This window comes from Tyto alba, unplaced genomic scaffold, assembly GCF_018691265.1.
Source record: "Tyto alba isolate M040663 unplaced genomic scaffold, T.alba_DEE_v4.0 Super-Scaffold_7, whole genome shotgun sequence".
Taxonomy (NCBI): Eukaryota; Metazoa; Chordata; class Aves; order Strigiformes; family Tytonidae; genus Tyto; species Tyto alba.
The window spans coordinates 8,674,606-8,693,179 of record NW_024881328.1 but is presented as its reverse complement, the minus strand read 5'-3'; positions in this window follow the sequence as shown (position 1 = coordinate 8,693,179).

Genomic DNA, 18,574 nt, shown 5'->3' with positions numbered 1-18,574 from the left:
AATATCTTTTGGCTATTGATGGAGCATTTTTCTGAAGCATGAGGAAGACCTGGGACGTAGTAGGAACGCCTTTCAATATCTCTCCAAGCAGAGTGAGGAGTTGAGCTTTACACTAATGGTGGATCAGATACCCAAGTCAATTCTTCACAAGAGGCCCCAAGAGGTAAATTTCCTTAAAATACATCTAGGGAAAGGCGAGCTAATGAAGGACCACAAAGAGAGACAATCTGACTTAGTGTGCAGATAAGTAAATGAGGGTCTCCCTTTGACAGACTTCAAATAGTGGGTTTTACCTCTAAACTGGTGAATAGATTCCATGATTCTATGATAACAGATTACCGAATTGACCTCTGTTGCACTCTCTGACCAGCTTAGAGAAAACTGTGTTGCAGTCAAGTTCACAGATTTCACTCTCTCACATTGGGTGACCATCATTATATATGCTGATAGTCTGCTGCAATGGCTGACCAAGATCCTCAGGACTTCCAGTGAGACTGCTCCTGTTGGACAGGAGAGTCTCAGATCGCTGACAAGTTAATGCTGAGATTGTCTTCTAGAGACAAGCCGTGCAGTTTTAGCGCAAGGTTGAATGTCACAGAACAAAGTAGAAGCCTGAAATCTTTTAATATCTTAACCAACTTACTTAGTAACAGACTCTTATCCATTTCTAATTCTAGAAAAAGCCATGTTAATTAGCCCTTGAGTTAAATGACATGGCAATCCCTACCAGCTGTCTTTTCTCTATTCTTCCTAGATATATGTGTATGAAGACAAATACTTAAGAGGATAATTGCACCCCAGCTCTTTGTTCATAGAAGAAATCCCCGGTTTGAGCTTGTGCTTCTTTCTTGCACTGAGAAACCCAACAGGGCAGCTCACTGCAGAACTGAATAGGAGCATAAATAATCTGCACAATTTATTTTGTTTGCCTCATTGTGTTTTTAATTATTGCTAGTAGTTCAGTCCCTAAACTATATTTGTCTTGGAGAACCATACATTTAAAGAGATGCACTAAACAGTACTTATTTACTGTGCAACTGTACGCATGGCAAGATATTTTAATGAGTTGGGTAACCTATCATACTATTCCAATCATAAATCAAATCAAGGGGGAAAACCTACAGAAATGTATATGCTTATCAAAGTCAGGCAAAAGAATGATACTTTCTCAATTTGGCTAATAAATACAGATTATATCATTCAATAAAATGTATTTTTAAAAGAGAATGATACACTGTTTTGGATAAAAACATTTCAGAAAAAATATTTCCTCCAACTGTTTTTTACTTTGTGGTTTGAATTATCATATTCCACATCAATATAATTTTACACCCATTTTCATCTTAGTTATTCTACTGATGCTGATGAAGTGCCTCACTGTTAAGATGAATACCATCTAACACTATGGGAGTTTTGTACTTCGATTGCCCACTGCCATTCAGCATGGAGGGCACAGGAGAGGAGGAGATCATCTTCAATTAAATATATGGCTATTTATTTCTTCTGCGGTCAGTATTTTCTTTATGGTCTTTCAGATAAAGATGTGGGAAACAGTTTGTGTCCAGATTTGCAAGGCAAAACAAAACACAGTATGACTACTGCCGCGTATTACATTCTTCTGTAGTGAGTGAACTTAATTATGGTTCATTAACCCCAAATCCAGTTTCTCATTCATGTACCCAACAGTGTGGTATCAAGTCATCTCTCATAACTTCAGCATGATGTTTTTAAATCAATGTGGCCTTTTTTTATATCAACATACCCTATAGTCCTTGCATTCTTCATTATATTTATAAATGGAAACACAGCACATTATAATTAATGACTTCAGAAGTTAGTTTTGAGAGAAATAAACTGGGATTATCAAATCTCTTCCCTCAGGACAGGGACAGTCTGATTAAGTGCTTTGAAAAGTTCCTTTTAGATATCTTTTGCAGAAAATGCCCCTGCTGTGTCTGCCCTCTGGTTATTAGTTTCACCTGTAAACAGTTCACTGCCACTGCTGACTCCACTAAACATCTTCTTTGTACTTCAATCTGCATTTTATGTGAACTCTGGAGCTATTAGCCACTAATATCAACAGCATTGCACAGTCTAGGAACATTTATTGCTCCCCTGCTTAGTTTAATGTTTCTGCCTTAGTACCGTAATATTATTAATAGTCACAAAGTACAATAAAAGAAAATTAAGTGTTTATTTTGTTTAGGCTTTCGCCACTTTACCTGCAGCCTTTTTCCATTACATTTGCACATAAATGAGCATACACTACATTTTTTAGTGCATCTAAAAATCCGGGTTTAACTCCCCTAATCATATTGTTCTATTTTCAGTCATATTCCAAGCCACTTTATTTGTTATTGCAAATGCAAGTATAATATGGTAAATTTATATGTATGCATTTTATATAAATGCATAGCATGCATTTGGTAGCTATTTGCCTTGCTAATAGACTTCATTTGTATATTTTTTCTTCTTTTAAAACAAATATTTTGCAAAAATATGGTCTTCAGTAGAGGCATGACATAGTTTGCAGAACATGTTCACATTACATGCATGCCAAAATAGCCTATTTACTGCTTGTGGTGCTGCTTTATTTTTCCCCTCAGTTTCATAGATATAAAAACAAAATTAAGGTTTTAATGCCTATTAAGATGGGCATTGATTCAGACATATTTCAAACTGATGTGCATGAGATCTGGAGACAGTTGCCTTCAAATAAACAATGAGATTCTGAAGTGTCTGCTTTCTTGAGAAACACTGGCCTCCATAGACATGTGCTGATTAAAAGTGAGCCAAGTCATATCTGGCCACAAGAACATAAACTAAAGGGTTTCCCATGGATATACACAATTATGCATAAGAATAGCATTAACCGCATTCTTTCCAAAGACCAGCTCAAGTACGTATTCCTATTAAAGAAACTAGAGGGTGGATAAAATTAAAGATTACGTGGTTAATTATGTAAAACTGCAGCTGCTTTTACAAAGCCTGTACGGCGCAGGCTTTGTGTGGCACCATGGTGGGCACAGACCAGGCTGCTCCTCTCCCACTGCGTGGCAGCGGCTGCTGGTGTCTAAACAGCCAGTACACCAGGTACCTGTAGGGAAATGGGATAAAATAACATTTTCTGGGGCCTGCAAACTAATAGAGTTAAAATTTAACAAGCCCCATAATCTCTTTAGTAGCAAGAAGTTAGTCATTTTCCCAGTCTAGAAAATTTAGCTACACAAGTGTCCCAGCCAGCTCTGAAGAACTTGTACAAGCTTGTACAGCGGCAGCATGAATTACCTAAACCACACACAATTTTGGTTGTGAAAGTGCCGGTCCAGGGAAGCCTGATGGGCCCTGATTTCCCAAATGGCCCTTGGAGTGGCCTCCTGCCAGCCTGGCACAAGTATCCAGCGTTACTGGACTCTGCATCTCAGATTCAACTCTCCATGGTTAAAGCTTCACACTTCTAAGCAGCTTAATGAAAGACAGTAGGTGGGTTACATTTTTTCTGAACTGCCTCTAATGTGACAGTATTTTGCCAGTATTCAGGGGCTTAGATTATATGCCAGCAGTGCTGGCACCATAGGAAAAGTATTAGGTTCTCTGTTCTTTCACAATGAATCTAGATTAATAGCCCCAAATTCCCGCTCCCAGTAGACAGGAAGGAGATGCTTTGAAATGTATGCATTTGTTGGGCTATATTAATTTGTACGCATAACTAATTATAAAGCAATTAGTACTATCTCAGTACATCTAAACAGGCAAGCAAGGGAAGACAGAACCACTTATTATAGTGACAAAGGGAATCAGGATTTTCTTATCATAAAAATCCAAGTTATCTTGTTTTCTTGTACGTCAGTGTAATTAATCACTGTATTTAGCATTCATAGATGATAGTAACACCCAGTATCTGCTTTGATGAGATACAAACAAGCATATTATGAATCACTTCACATTCAGACCATCTTAATTGCTAAAATTGCTGTCTTCATGACTGCCGCTTCTGTAACTGCAGTTAACTCAATGAAACGTCTGAAACACCCGCATGCTTTGGCAACCAGTTTAGCTACCAAACTAATATGGCATTTGTCATTCTTTTTATGAAGCCATATTCTTCCTTCATTTACAATTGCATCAAGCCACAGAAATCCATGGGGTGATGCAGGGCATAAACATGGGCATAATCAGACTTCCCATAGTGGATGACTGAGGGAGTGAAAAACACTGTCAAATTCACTACTTCACTAATCCCATCTAAATAAACCTCTTAACTGGATGGAACACAAAGTGAAATCTTACTTTTATCTTTAACTGAGTAATAAAATAAAATTAAAAAAGAAAAGAACCCTTATCAGTTAATTGAGATTGTCTTCAATTTTATAAATACGACTGACTAACCTTTAGGGCTTTTCATTAACCAGGGTTCATCAATTCTAATCATCTGACACTCAAATACTCTAATGGCCATGCCAATGTAATTAAAGTTGCCAATTCTGCTGACAAAGTTCTTAGGTTACAAGCACAGTTATCAATGTAGGATAAGTAATCATGTACCACACTGATTTCACAGATACTGTCCTATCCCATTAATGTCTTAACTGGTGACAGATTTTACTGATGAAATTAATCTTCAAATATGTACTTAGTCATTATTTTCTGTTCAGAACCGGAAGTAGCCACCAGTTTGTAATTCTTCATGATATTTTATCACAGTTAATAAACACAATAGGAGTCCTGGTAGAATTAATCATCATCTTTAATCAAAATAATTAAAGTTTTAATCTTCAGAGGGTAATTTGTTTGACCCCATCCTACCAAACACATTCTCAAACATCCTACTGTATGGATTGTGACTGTAGACAGGAGGAGAGTCAGGGTGTAAGAAACCAGTTCAGCAGCTGCTTCAGAGTGTCTGTTGTATTGTACTAATACCCACATGCAAGGCATAAAGATTTCTCATCACTACAAAATGACTTTCCAGTTAAATCACATATTTTCTGCCTACAAAATATGCATAAATTCATTTAAGCAGCAGATAATACTATCTATTAGAACAATTGAAAAGCATCCTGCAAGCTACTGTGCAGCTGCAGACATCCAAGCAACTGCTAGACTTTACACATTGGGATAGTTTCACTGACTTCCATCGGGCTGATGACAAGAGTAAAATTACAACAGTAGAATTCAGATGTGTCTTTCCTCTTCAAGAACTGCTACAGGATATTTAGAAATAAGTTTTCAACAAGAGGTATCCCTTTTCTTCCTTACATTTAGCATTGTTTGATTTATCTTTTTTTTTTTTTTTTTTTTTAAATAGATCAAGAAGGAAAGAATCAGAGGAAATCTTACACTGTATGTTAAAAACACCTCACAGTAATGTGATCTACACAGTGTGAATTTCAAGAATCAGAAAAAGAAAGGACAGAAAATCTGTGTCAGATCAAGGGTTCTGAAAGTGGCCAGTAGAAGATGGCAAAGGGAGAATTTAAGAGGATAGGATGGCAAGCATATTGTTGTACATTTATGGGACACTTTTAGACAGCTCTGGTCTCAATTTGTTCTCTAATAATTCCTAAATTCAATTTTCTTTCTTGACTGCTACTGAATATTGAGCTGACATTTTCATTAAACTATCTATAGTAACTGTAATGCCTCATTCGTGAACAGTAGTACTTAGTTCCCATCTGAGTAGTACTTAGTTTCCAACCGAATATATTGAATATATTGAATATATTGAATATATTGAATACTTTTATCTAATTACCAATCCCTATAGCAATCGTAATTTAAAAAAATTAAAATGCAGTTGTGGAATATACCTGAGCAATAGATACATCCAATGATCTCTTAGTTGCTTTCAAACATTCAGAAGCAGAAAGCAAGCAATGTTCTAAGAATTTTGAGAGTTTAGTTTTGGTTTCTTGGGTTGTGGCTTTTTTTCACCAAAATCACTAAGTGGGCATTTGAATTATTAACTCACAAGTATGTCCTGATATTCTCACTCAAGCAATCCCTGGATTTTTGACTGTATATCCTAAATACTTATAAGATAACCAAAAGTAAAGGAAAAAAAAATTGAGACATGCTAAATATTGTTGCTCACGAGCCACTGAAAGTTACAGGTTGTTATCTCTCTGATCTGCTTGCAGAATTCTGACAGCATTGCAGGACTGTGCCCATATTGAAAGGAAGAATAATTACACTAATTTACTTATATCTTGTAAGAGTTGCTAAGTAAGCTCATACTGTAAATTTACATCAGCACTTGAGCTAGACAAGAGTAAACATAAAGCTGAAAGCACACAAGGGTTTGGTTTTGTTTTGGGGTTTGTTTTTGTTTGTTTGTTTGTTTTTTCTTATTTTCACAAGTAAATTACTTCAGTAACTACATAGGCATCTACCTACACTAGGTTGGGGCTGAATCAGCTTAGGTTTTAGCTTACAATGAATGACTTCATGTATTAGACCGAGAGCTAATCCTGTTCAGAATATTATCTGTATAACTATGTTGGAGTCAGTAAAGCCCTGAACTTGCAAACCAAAGCACATGCTTTTTTATGTACTGCAAATAGGCTTGCTGATGTCAATGAGAAAAGGCACAATGAGTAAGAAGTGAAACATATAAGACTTTGTAGGAGGAGAGACTACAGAAACAGCATTCAACTCACAGATTTTTTTGTATTTGCTATAAATGTACATTCCCACAAGCATTTCAAGAACATCTGACACTTTGTAAACCACATTGCTCAGAAAGAAAGTGTAAAGGCTACGCTGACAGGTTAGCAAAAGTTCATGGTACAACTGCAACGCTGTGTTAGTGATATGCGACTGTCCTCACACACCATGTATGGTTTTAAGCCATAAACTCACACAAGGGTATACAAAAGAGCTGTCTGTTCAGTCTGAACAGTGGGACAAGAGGTGGCAGGGAAGTGCAGTGCTGTCTCAGAGAAGTTGTTCAGCGAGCTACCTGAAGAAACATATGGCAAATTCAGGAATGCAAGCCTGTTCTCAAAATACAGCCTCACATTTTTCTGCATGATCACCAAGTTGATGCATATATCAAACAAAGGGAAAAAAAACTAGAGTCATATTATTTCCTTGACATTCCATCACTCTCAGGTGTGTTGTCAAAAGACGCGTGGTAGCAATGCTAGGCACTGAATTTGTCAGCAGTGGAAAGGAAATCAGAGGCAATTAAAGAGCAATATTAGTTAAAATTACCTCAATTCTTAGAACCATTTCTTCCCACAACCCATATTTAAGGACAAATTCTGGAAACTCTATTCTTATTCAGCTTCACAGGCACTCACCCTCCTCTGAAGTGCCTGGGAATTGTTTTTGAAAGGGGGCTGAACAACAAAGTCAACTTTTGGCCCTAAGTCAGCTGGAAATAAGCCACAACCCAGACACAGTTGGCCCCCAGGATATGCCTCCAAAGACCTTGACAAACTTAAAATTAAATTTTAATTATCCCTGTTCAGTTTGATTTATAATAATTGTCAATATCTGTGGTTTGAAATAACACGTTTTACAACATGATCAGTTAGAGAAAATATTTTCCTAAAGACTAAAGGGAGGAAGAGTCTGCAGTGAGTCCAAGAATTATATTATCAATCTTATTTAACATTTTTTTTAAAAAACATAACACACAAACATTTAGGAGACAAATTGGAAATTTAGGAAATTGGGGTGAAAGGCTGAAGAATACCATGTTTTCCTGGTTTTGCAGAAGTCAGATTTAGGAGTCTAATCCTGCAGACACAAAACCAGCTGAGGTCCCAGCAGTTCACAGAGATAATTAATGGCGTTTGAAATGCTCACAAATTTTGAAAGATCCATAGAATCATAAAAATTTTACTTGACAATTTTTTTTTTTTTAATAATTATGATGTGCCAAGAGTTGATAATTTATTCATTTGGACAAAGATTCTTGTGATGTTCTGCACAGCAAGTAAACAACCATTTTGTGCCCATAAGTCCCATTAAAATATTAAGTTCTTCTCATTCCTGTCGAGTTGCACGGGAAAGGTCACTTTTAACACTGGGCTTTCAAGTTTATCAGCTTCGGGGCGATATTTCTGAAATAAACTGCTATGACTTAAGGGATACCAGGCAGAACAACAAACTCTTTTTCAACTGGTGTCAGTGTTTCTTGCCTTCGAGCAATGGCCACTCACAGAACCACAGGCTCAAGCTGTGGTTGTGCCAGGAATTTTATCAATCAATATTTCCAGCTGCTCAGAAATCATCTGCTTTCCTGCTTTGAATCTATTTACAAATAAATTATTGCATATGGTTTTAAACAAGAGGAGTAAAAGGGTAGATTAAAAATACAAGAGCAACTCAATTCATGTGAAATAAGAACTGCTAAGCTACAGTGAAAAATAGATCCCAATAATGCCAGCATAGGAGCATTCAGAGGTCATAAACCACAGAAATATTGCAGTTACTGTCCCTGCTCCGAGTAAATTGCTCACCAGAAACAAATCCAATCATTTGCAACTATTCTATTGGCAGGTCAGCGTAACAGATGATGTACATATCCTCAATGATCTTTTTTTTCCTGTATAAAATGGATAAAACTAATATATGTTTCCGTTTTCATTTTTTTTGTAACTTGACTCTGAAATTGCTTCTGCCATGGGTCTGTGAATTCCTGGTCATTGCTTGATTCATTCTTACCAGCAGTCACTTCAGCTGAAAAGTTATTATAAGCTTTTGCAATTTAGTTTCCTTTTTAAAGGTAGCCTTCTGTAACACCTTCTTCCTAATAAGCTATTTGTTTTTCATAATACCATTTAAATGAAACATTTTGCTTCATGCCTCAAATCTTACCTCATTTACAACATTAATCCGTTTGGGCTATAAATAAAATTATCATCACCTTTCTTTTAAATAACTAATGCAGGTAAAACTTGCCGGTCCTGAACCTCACATACAATGGAGAAAAAGAGGACTTTCCAGCTTTTCTGCATTCTACCCCTCAAACATACAATTCCTAAGCCAACAGGCTTCCTCACATGAGTTCTTTGCTTATTTTCAAACACAAGCCCAGAAACTCTGCATATAATTTGGAAGACTATATTAAACCTATTGATTATCTCATACCCTGCCCTAAAGCAAAATTTGTCCTTTAAAAATTACAGCACGTTATTCTGTAATAATATTTTTCCTCTCCTCTGCCTAAGCAGCAGAAACATGAGAAGGTGATGAAAACCTCAGTGGGAATTCACTGAAAGCCACAGAAGGGTGAAGTCTACGGCTCAGCTCAGCTCCAGACTTCTAGATGAAGTCTGATTCTCCACCTCTGAGAGTAACACAGCTTTAAAAAGTTTTTTTGACAGCTTCTTCCCAAGTTAGAACATCAGTTACTACCCATGTATATGTAACACTGGCAGCTGCAATAGGCTGCACAGAGGCCTCTAGTAATTCTGCACAGAACCTGTCCTCCCAGATAGCAGGAAGAAATTATGCCCAAGATTACTAATTTTGAGCACAGACTCTTCTATAGCCTCAAAACCCATGAAAATCCTCCTGGTTTGTAGGCTTCTAGCCAAATCAATGTTTAGGAGGATGAGCAGGCAAGACTTAAACAGCAATTCAAGGAAACAGAAAGAACCGTTGCTCCAGAGGAAGAAATCTTTAATAGGAAAAGCATTACAATATTATTGAATACTGAAATGCCATTAGGCATTTTGGGAGAAGGAATCAGTGGGGCTTTAGAGGACTGTAGGCAGGGGAAGACACACGCAGTTTGTGTTCCCTAGCCTCTGTGATCTTACGGTAGGATAGGAAGGCAGGGTCCTACCCCTGAATAAACTTTCCCCATGCTGCAGGTCACAGTATATGCCTCTTCTTCGGCCAGCTGGGGAAAAGGCCTCTTCATCGCCTCTTCCAGACCTGACAGACCTCACCCCCGCCAGAGCTCTGCCCTGGTGCACTGCTGGGGTGTAGGAGGATGAGGAAGAGCGCAACCTTTCCATGGTGAAGCAGGCACACAGCTAGCATCCCCCAGTTTTGGGGACAAGGTCACCTGTGCAGGTCTGGAAGACCTGGTCTGCAAACCTGGCAATGCAGATAACACAATCCCATGGTATTAACAACTAATCATTTTTCTATCATTTGATATTGCATATTTCTAGAACTGTGATAATACCATGAAACTTGCATATCATCCATTATTACAAGGAAGCTTTGTGACAATTAACTTTTAAAGTACATTTCTATAGAATTGTATCTTTAACTGTATGTTCTCACTGTCCGAGGTTCATTAATTCAACAGTCAATTTATTCTTTTGTAAAAATGATACTCCAGAAGTTACTATTTTAATAGAAATAACATTTCATAGGAAGCAAACTCCACAGGAAAGAGAGTAACTAGCAGATAGTATGTATTAATTTGATAAAATTATGAAATTGTAGGCTTTATTGAAATGAAAATTAAGAGATAATAATCTGTTTGGAAAATTAATTTTGCCTTCTTATAGCTGTTTATCAACACCAAGACAGTTATACAATACAGAATTTAAATCCTCAACCGCTTAACATCTTCCAAGCCAAGATGGTGGCATAACAGAGCAATGATTTCAGGATCTGTATCCAGAGTTGAGAACAAATTATAAAAAACTAAGGGTTTTTCAACTGCAAGTTGAAAGTTTTTTAACTACAAGTAAAAAGCATCTTTCCAAGCAAATCATTATTCCTTTTCCATGGACAATAATGAGTTTTTTTCCAAAATAATTTCCTGCTGAAACTGTAAGAGGTAGATTTACTGCATTTATCTTTCAATCCTGTACCAGAAAACAAAAAATTATAAAACTTAAATCAGATACAGAAAAGGCCACAGCACAGCTGCCTTATTCAGGGACATGAGAAGGATCTTCAGTGAAGAACCTGAACTAAAACTAGGAATGGCATCCCCTGACACAGTATTCACACTAATTGTTTTGAGTCAAAAAGAGAGGAATGACTTTGGATCATTTGAACAGTGAAGGTGAGCTGTGTCTTGTAGAAGTCAATGTTATATGTGCTGACATCGTATTTACTAATACAGAGCATAAATGCCATAGGAGCAGGGGTTCCAGGGACAGCTTCACCCTAACATACAGCAACCTTGCTCCATTAATTTCCTTTTCATTGAAGGAGTACCCCACTATGGGATACTTAATTACAGAGAAGAAACTGAAGAGTTCTGATATAACCCCACTGCAAAGCATTCAACCCCATGTAAAGGTTTCTGTGGTTTTTTTTGCAGACTTGAATATATCAGTCAAAAGAGCAAGCCAGCATCATAACTCCTTCCCTGAGCCTGTGAATCACTCAGACAACTTCTTAGCACAGAGAAAGGCAGCATGCCATTGCAACAGCAGGTACATAACACACACATGCATGAACAAGATTTCCTTTGGCCTTGAAGTATCTAGTCCAGATTTAAACTCCCAGGCTATTGGCTTGGCATCAGGCTGCCAGTTGTACAGCCTCAGATGGTAGCCTACATTTTTCTGCTAACTCAGTGCCTTCTGTTCCCAAGCAATGGGCACTGGATCTTTACAGGAGTTACAAATTATTGGATGCACGTCAGGAATGTTTTTAAAGGACCTTTGGGAGACAGGTGGAAGGTAATAATAAAAAAAGAAAAACTGGAGAAATTAGATTGATTTAAGTTTGTTTCAAAACTCATGTCTCTCAATTAGACTTTTTGCTGGTTTCAACAGATTTACATCCTATAAATACATCAAATGCAATTGCAGACATTTTTCAGCCAAACATGAACTGATCTAAGTAATGTTAAATTAGTTTTTAAAGTTCTGTTAAACAAATTGGATAGGTCAAGATAAACACATAGGATTCAACACTCTCTTCAAGGGCCACAGTAAGAAGAACTTTTCATTGCTCTTATAGATGCTTTGCTCCCCTCTCTCACAAAGCTACATTGATAAGTTCCACAGGCGCCTGGACCAAACACCATAACTGGGAGAGAGAAGCATGCAAGGAACAGCATCTCTGAGTCCCTGGCATCCCCTCCACCTGTAAGCTGAATCCCACCTGAGAAAACAGGATTACTTAATGCCAAAGTGGCTTTTCTGGGTCCCAGCAGCTCTTGACTCACTGTTCTAGCCTGCATGAATATAAAAGGTAGAACATCCAAATACAGATGGGGTGCTGTACACTATTCTGGGACAGTAACTAGTACAGGATGATGACAGCTGAAGCTATCCAGTCCCAGAGAGACCAATATTTTGCTTGGTTTGCTTCCCTTTCCCCCATCCTGTATCTCTTCTGTGGTTGCAGCTGAAAGTGGGAAACCCGTAGGGATGTGGGGAACCCAGCATCCCCACAGATACATCCCCACAGTCTTGTCTTGGGATGCCATCCCTACAAGAGCACAGACACTGTAGAATGCAAGAGGATTTTCCAGTCTGTTATTCCTAAGACCTTTTACTACACACTGTAACACATGGTGCATGAAGGATACCAGAAATGACATTGCTGCTTATTTTCCTCAGTATGTGGAGAATCACACTTAGAACACACACAGGAACAGATCTGTAGAGTGGCTCCACATACCACACTTTAATTTGCTCTTCGTTTCACCCTTAGATATTCAATATTTAAGCATTACCAGTCTAATGCTTAAGCTTTTTGAGTGATAGTATCTCTTAAAATGAGACAATGTCAAGGATTTTGTGCCAAAACTACAATTTTTGCCAGTAAAATTAGGTCCTTTGCATACCTTGTATGTGCACAAGACCTTTAACCAAAATATATGCCTCTTCTTTTGCAGAGTGATTTCTTCTTTTGCCAACAGTACATGCACTGACTGCTAAGTGTAGGATAATCTAAAAATTTTAACCTCAGCTTTCAATTTTCCTAACCTTATACAATCACTACAGTCATGTCTCACTTGATATCAGTTGACTATAAATGCTTTTGCCTACCTAGAGGGCAAAAAAAAATAGAAACAGAAGACAGAATATAGCATTTCAAAAGAAATATTATAGCTGTTAGTTCCACAAACAGACTGTACCTAACTCAGAACCAAATTCTGCCCTCTAAAAATGATGTGCCATTTACAATTATGTGTATGTGTGTATATAAAGATTGTGAAGGAGACAGACAGAATACGAAAGGACAGTCTAGCCCCTCAATTTTATAAAGAAACGTCTTCCTCAGGTATCTGAATGTTGTGGAGATCTACTGTGTTGTTATCTTTGTTTAAGAAGACTTACTTAGAGTGTATTGCAAATGGAGTTCATCAACAAAATGAATTCATTATTTTATAGAAAAAGTTAGGGTTTATTTTTTCACTGACTTTTAATTTTAATTCTGAATGCTTCTACCAGCTCTAGCTGTCAACATTGGTTAAAATGAAACAGGCAAGCAGGAGATCTGGACCAATTTTAGCATACTTTATATGATAAAAAATGTATAACTTCAAAATAGCTAATAGAAATCTGGCACAATATTCACACATTGCAATTTCATTTGAATATGATTCACAAATCCTTGTGGGTTAAGTATTACTATTTCTGTGATATGGAAAGACTAGCTAGAAAGTCAGTGTCAGAATAAGCTCCTAGCTTGTGTTTCTGTGCTCACCCCACTCATGTCCTATAGCTTCTCTTTGAAGAAATCTCCCATTTCAGCATATGTTCACACCATTTATGCCAGTTCTCATAGGAAAAGGTATTTTTCATGTGACGTGTCAACGGCACAACCTCAGATATCCCACAGTGGATGCAAATACTGCAAATAGAGTTTGGCAAGAAATGTCTCAGCACACAATATTTTAGAATTTTTCTATGCTTAACTGGGAAATGACAGAGACCTTTATAAATAAAAATCTGATACATTTCAGCAAGAAATGTCACAATTTTTAAACTGGCATTTTACAACAGAAATCAAAAAAGGAATGATACTCCTTTTATTCTACTGGATGCAAAAGAAAGTGATAAAGGCACCTATTTTAGACTCATCACATGGTCTGCACTGGTTGGGACAGCCCTCAGAAACATTTGCCCAGGTCTTCTTTAGAATGCTCCTCTGTCTTGAAAAATCCATAGTTAAGAATCAAACTGTGGATCTTCCCCATCTTCCCCTCTTGAGTTTTGTCCCTAATGTGAAGAACGTGATGCAACAAGTTAGCATGTTTCAAACACACCACTTTTCTTCTTCCTTTTTCCTTTTTTCTCTTACTCATACCAGATCACCTTGGTCTTTGTTAGATCAGTTTGAAAATTCCATTAGGATTCTAAAAGCAAAAGAAAAAGCAAAAGCAAAGCACATGCAATACATGGCATAGATAAAACAAATAACTTTTAAAATTGCTGGAGGATCAGCACATTGCTGATAGAGTAGTGAATCAAGAGACACAAATTCTTTACGGTTTCATTGTGACAGTCCTGCACTGAAAGCACGAGAAAATTCAGACGAGACACACTGTGTTATAACATTTATCATAAACCAATGCTATTAATGCAAGCAGACAAGTCACAGTCTGATGCGTTAGTCCAGGAAGAACAGGAGCAGATAGATTTTCTGCAAACCAGCTTAAGACAAAATAAATACAAAAGCATCCTTGTTCTTTGAAATGGCCCTCTCATTGGTGAAAAAAATTCACCCACTATTCATACTTTTTTTTATAAATTCTTGGTTTTAAATTAATGATCTGAGCACAGCATTTTCCTCTGGCCAAAAGGTCAAAGGAATTTTAAAGCTGGCACTTTTCTATTAAAAGTATAGTAGCTCTTCCCTCTGTCCCCAAAGTCAGGGAAAGGAGAGGAGCTCAAGGCAATTGGTCTCTGCATTAAATGGTGAAACAATTTTGCCTTGGTTTTTCCCTTAACTACCCTTGCTTCTCTTCACACAACTTCCCTTGCTACTTTTCATACACTGCTTCCAGCTACTCTTCACGCACTGCTTCCACTGGGGATGATGAAAGTTTGTCCATGTGTCAAATTGTTGGTAGTCACTTCTACCCATAAAATAAAAGTGACATACCGTAATGATACCCTGTCCTCCAGAGCACTCTCGCAATATTGCAAAGCACTTCAGAAAAGGTATAAACCATCAGCCTCAAGTTACTGGGGACAAAAGTGAGACACAGCATTAGCCACAGTAAAAGAACAGCCATTACTGGAAGCAGCCACTAATTACTAGTTTCTCTTTTTCACCACCATTTTCCCCCTCATCTTTGAAAAGTTATGCCGGATCTTGCTTTCCCTGGTTCTTTGCTTACAAAGAAGAATAAACTGCTACAAATCTCTTTTCCCTCTGAGAATCACGCTAGTGATATTGTGGCTTCATAGCATTACAGAGCTGAATAACAAGGAGAGGCAATACCAGGGCACAATGACAAAATCCAGTTCTTGATCCTTAACCCTCTAGAACTGCAGAAGTACTAGATTTCATAGGCAGCAGGACCAACGTTATCTTCAATTCTGACCTCCTGCATAATGAAGGCCACAGAATTTAATTCAGTAATTCAGTCAGTGGAAGGAACTAATACGGGATGCTTGATTCTGCCTGCTAAAGTAGCTCTTGAGACCACTGAGGTAGTAGTAAGGTTAAAAGGAGGGTAAGGTTATCTGTTGGATGCTCCATTCCAGACAGTGAAAGCTAGGTTAACTCTGTACTGTCCAAATATAAAAATTGGCAGATTTCATTTATAAGCCTTTATCCTCATTTATCTGGTCATTTGTTAACTCTTCCAGGCTGTATCTACAAGGATACAGCCATTCCCCTGAAGCCCTGAGCTAGTGGCCAGCTATACAGCAGATTTGCTTAAACCTAACTGCAGTCCAGCCAAATTCTGGAGCCTTCACCAAGGAGATGAGCCAATCCCTTTCACCATCTCCCTTCTAACATACTTTTCTATTGTCTATTTTATATTCGTTTGCACAAACATATGCCATGAGCTCAGAAAATCTGGCAGCAATTCACTGATAGCCACAATCATATAAGCAGCTTTGGTAGGGCTATGAGGTCTGACTAGAGATGTTAAGCATCTCTAATATGACTTGGAGCATCTTAGTTTGGTAATGTTGAATCAGGGTTAGCCTTGTGCAAGACAAAGACCAGCTGTCCCACAAATTTAGTTTTATATTCTAAATTACTTTAACTCTTGACATTTTGGGGGAGTTTGGGACTGATAGAATATATAAGAATGGTGCCTGAAAGCGGCATTTGATTTTAATGTTGTTGCCATGTCTAATAGAAAATGCAACTTAAAGGGGAGCGTTTATCAAAGGCAGACGCCTGAGGCTAGACCCAACACCCGTCTGTTTTCCAGGGTAGCACATGTTGCCTGTTTGTCATGAACAAAAAGTAAGCTGTGGGTTATTCGCAGTTATAGAAAGAGCAAAAAATCAAAACATTGCTGGGGATGCACAACACACTGCCTTTTCTTTCTGCTCTTTTCCGGTTCTTTACTGCCTAGAAACCTCAGTAGGGGAAGGAAAGAAAATGGAGGAAAACAGTCTTTGAAAAGAAGTTTGGCAAGGCTTTTGTATCTCAAATACTAGGAAAATATCATACTAGAAAAACATTGTATAAACCTTGCTTTGAGGATTACTTTTATCTTTATTTTATAGGGATAAAACAATGGAGAGTGGGCAGAATGAAAAACAAGAAAACACTAATAGTATCAAATTTATGGGAGAGAAACCACAGTAAAATACACAGCAATATCTCCTTTAAGCAAGTACAAAGAGAGAAGTGTCTGTGCTGAGCAGTCCAGAACATGGGCCAATTTATCAAATGAGAAGATTCACCATGAGCTGTAAATTGTCTGCATTTTAAGCAAATGAACAGTAGCCCATTGCAACAGGTGCTACCCCCAAGATGAGACCTCTCTTGCAGAGCTTTCCTAATTTCCACTTGGAGAGTTTCTTCCAACTCACTTCACTGTAGCCAGGCTGGAGATATTTGCTGGCTATAGGAACAGCAGGAAAGCCCATTCCCCAAACACCACGTGTCCCAAAGCTGCAGTGAGGACATCCACAAGAAGTCAAGTCCCGCACAGAGTTCTGACCTTTCCTTTTCTACCAGGGCAGAAAAATCCTCCAGAACCCATGCCTGTACCTGCACCAAGGCATCCCACAACCATCTTCCTACAGTAGCCTGTGATGTTAGTGGTGGTCCCTTTGACAGCCCTGCTTTTCCAGGGGACTCCTGTGAATACCTAATTTCACTTCTTTTCAGAAAGGCCTTGGTGGTAACTGGTCATGCCCCCGGCCTCCTAATTTAACAAAATGTTACATTCTATCATATCAAATGTGCCTCCTGTGTAACTCACAGGCTTGTCACTCGTCTGTAAAATTGTAACTTAATGATATTTAAAATACTGCAGTTACTTCCTTCTTTATAGTATGGAAATGCTACATCTTAAGAAAGTTGGCTTTCCTCCCTCCAGGCCATGATATGTTGGATGAACTTTGTGTACACCCATTTGGCAGGGATTTTTTTGGGTCAATGCTTTATTAGCCATTTGTTTGCTGTTTGAAAGCCTCCACACAGATGCTGGATGTTTTGTTTTCTTTTCCTGATTGTCTTCACACATTAAGCTGTAAGGACATGTCGATCGATCAAATGAAACTATTGCACACTTAAACTCACGCCGAGCGTGCCAGGTGAGGAGTCCATGTAATTGCCTGCTATGGTCACGGACACTTGTGGTGACCTGTCATCTCCGTGGCTTCTCCCACTTGCAGAATAGTTCAAGTGCTTGAATGCTCCAGTCCCCTACCATTTGTGCACCCCAGAAAAAAGGTCACCCTGCAAATAAAACCCCTTTAATTTATATTTTGTAAACTTCTGAGAAGAAAGGCAAATTTTGCAATACAGTAAGTCTTCTCTCATGAAACTGTAGTGGAATCACTGCCAAATAAGCATCACTGTCTCTACTGGATGAATTTAGACCCAATTTTAACCATTTTGCCCTTCAGTGGCTCTTACTGACAACATGGCAAAAGTCTCCATTAACTTCATCAGTTTTGATTTAATTACAGGCACTTTGAAGCCAAAAACTAATTTCCATCAAGCATTCTATTGTTTCAGCTATAACACATTAATCTGTTAAATGAATACATTGAATAAATTAAATTTTTTAGTTTCCAATTTTTAAACTGTGCTCATTTACTTATTTATCATTAGAGAAAAATTATTCTAAAGTTTTGTATTTGTTACATACACTTTGTCAAAACATTAGGTTAAAAATACAAGTGCTTATAAAATCATGTTATGATTGCAATTCCTCTTTCTGCAGTTTCATCTTTTGTGAAGCTGAAGATACAGCTTTTGTATCAAGGACAGTCATTATATTTTTGAACAAACACAATTCATTCAGTGACAGGTTTATTGGTTGTTTATCTCAGAAATATTTGCTACAATGGACATCATAGAAAATTGCATGAAACCGATATATTGAATGTGTTTTGAATTACATTATATGGAATTCTACAGCTGGAATGCTATTTGATAAAACAATGTTCTCAACTCACATCATCACATCCAAGAAGGATGCTTGGGTTCACAAGAAAAAGATGCTTGGGTTCACTAGAAAAAGCTGGATCTTATTTGT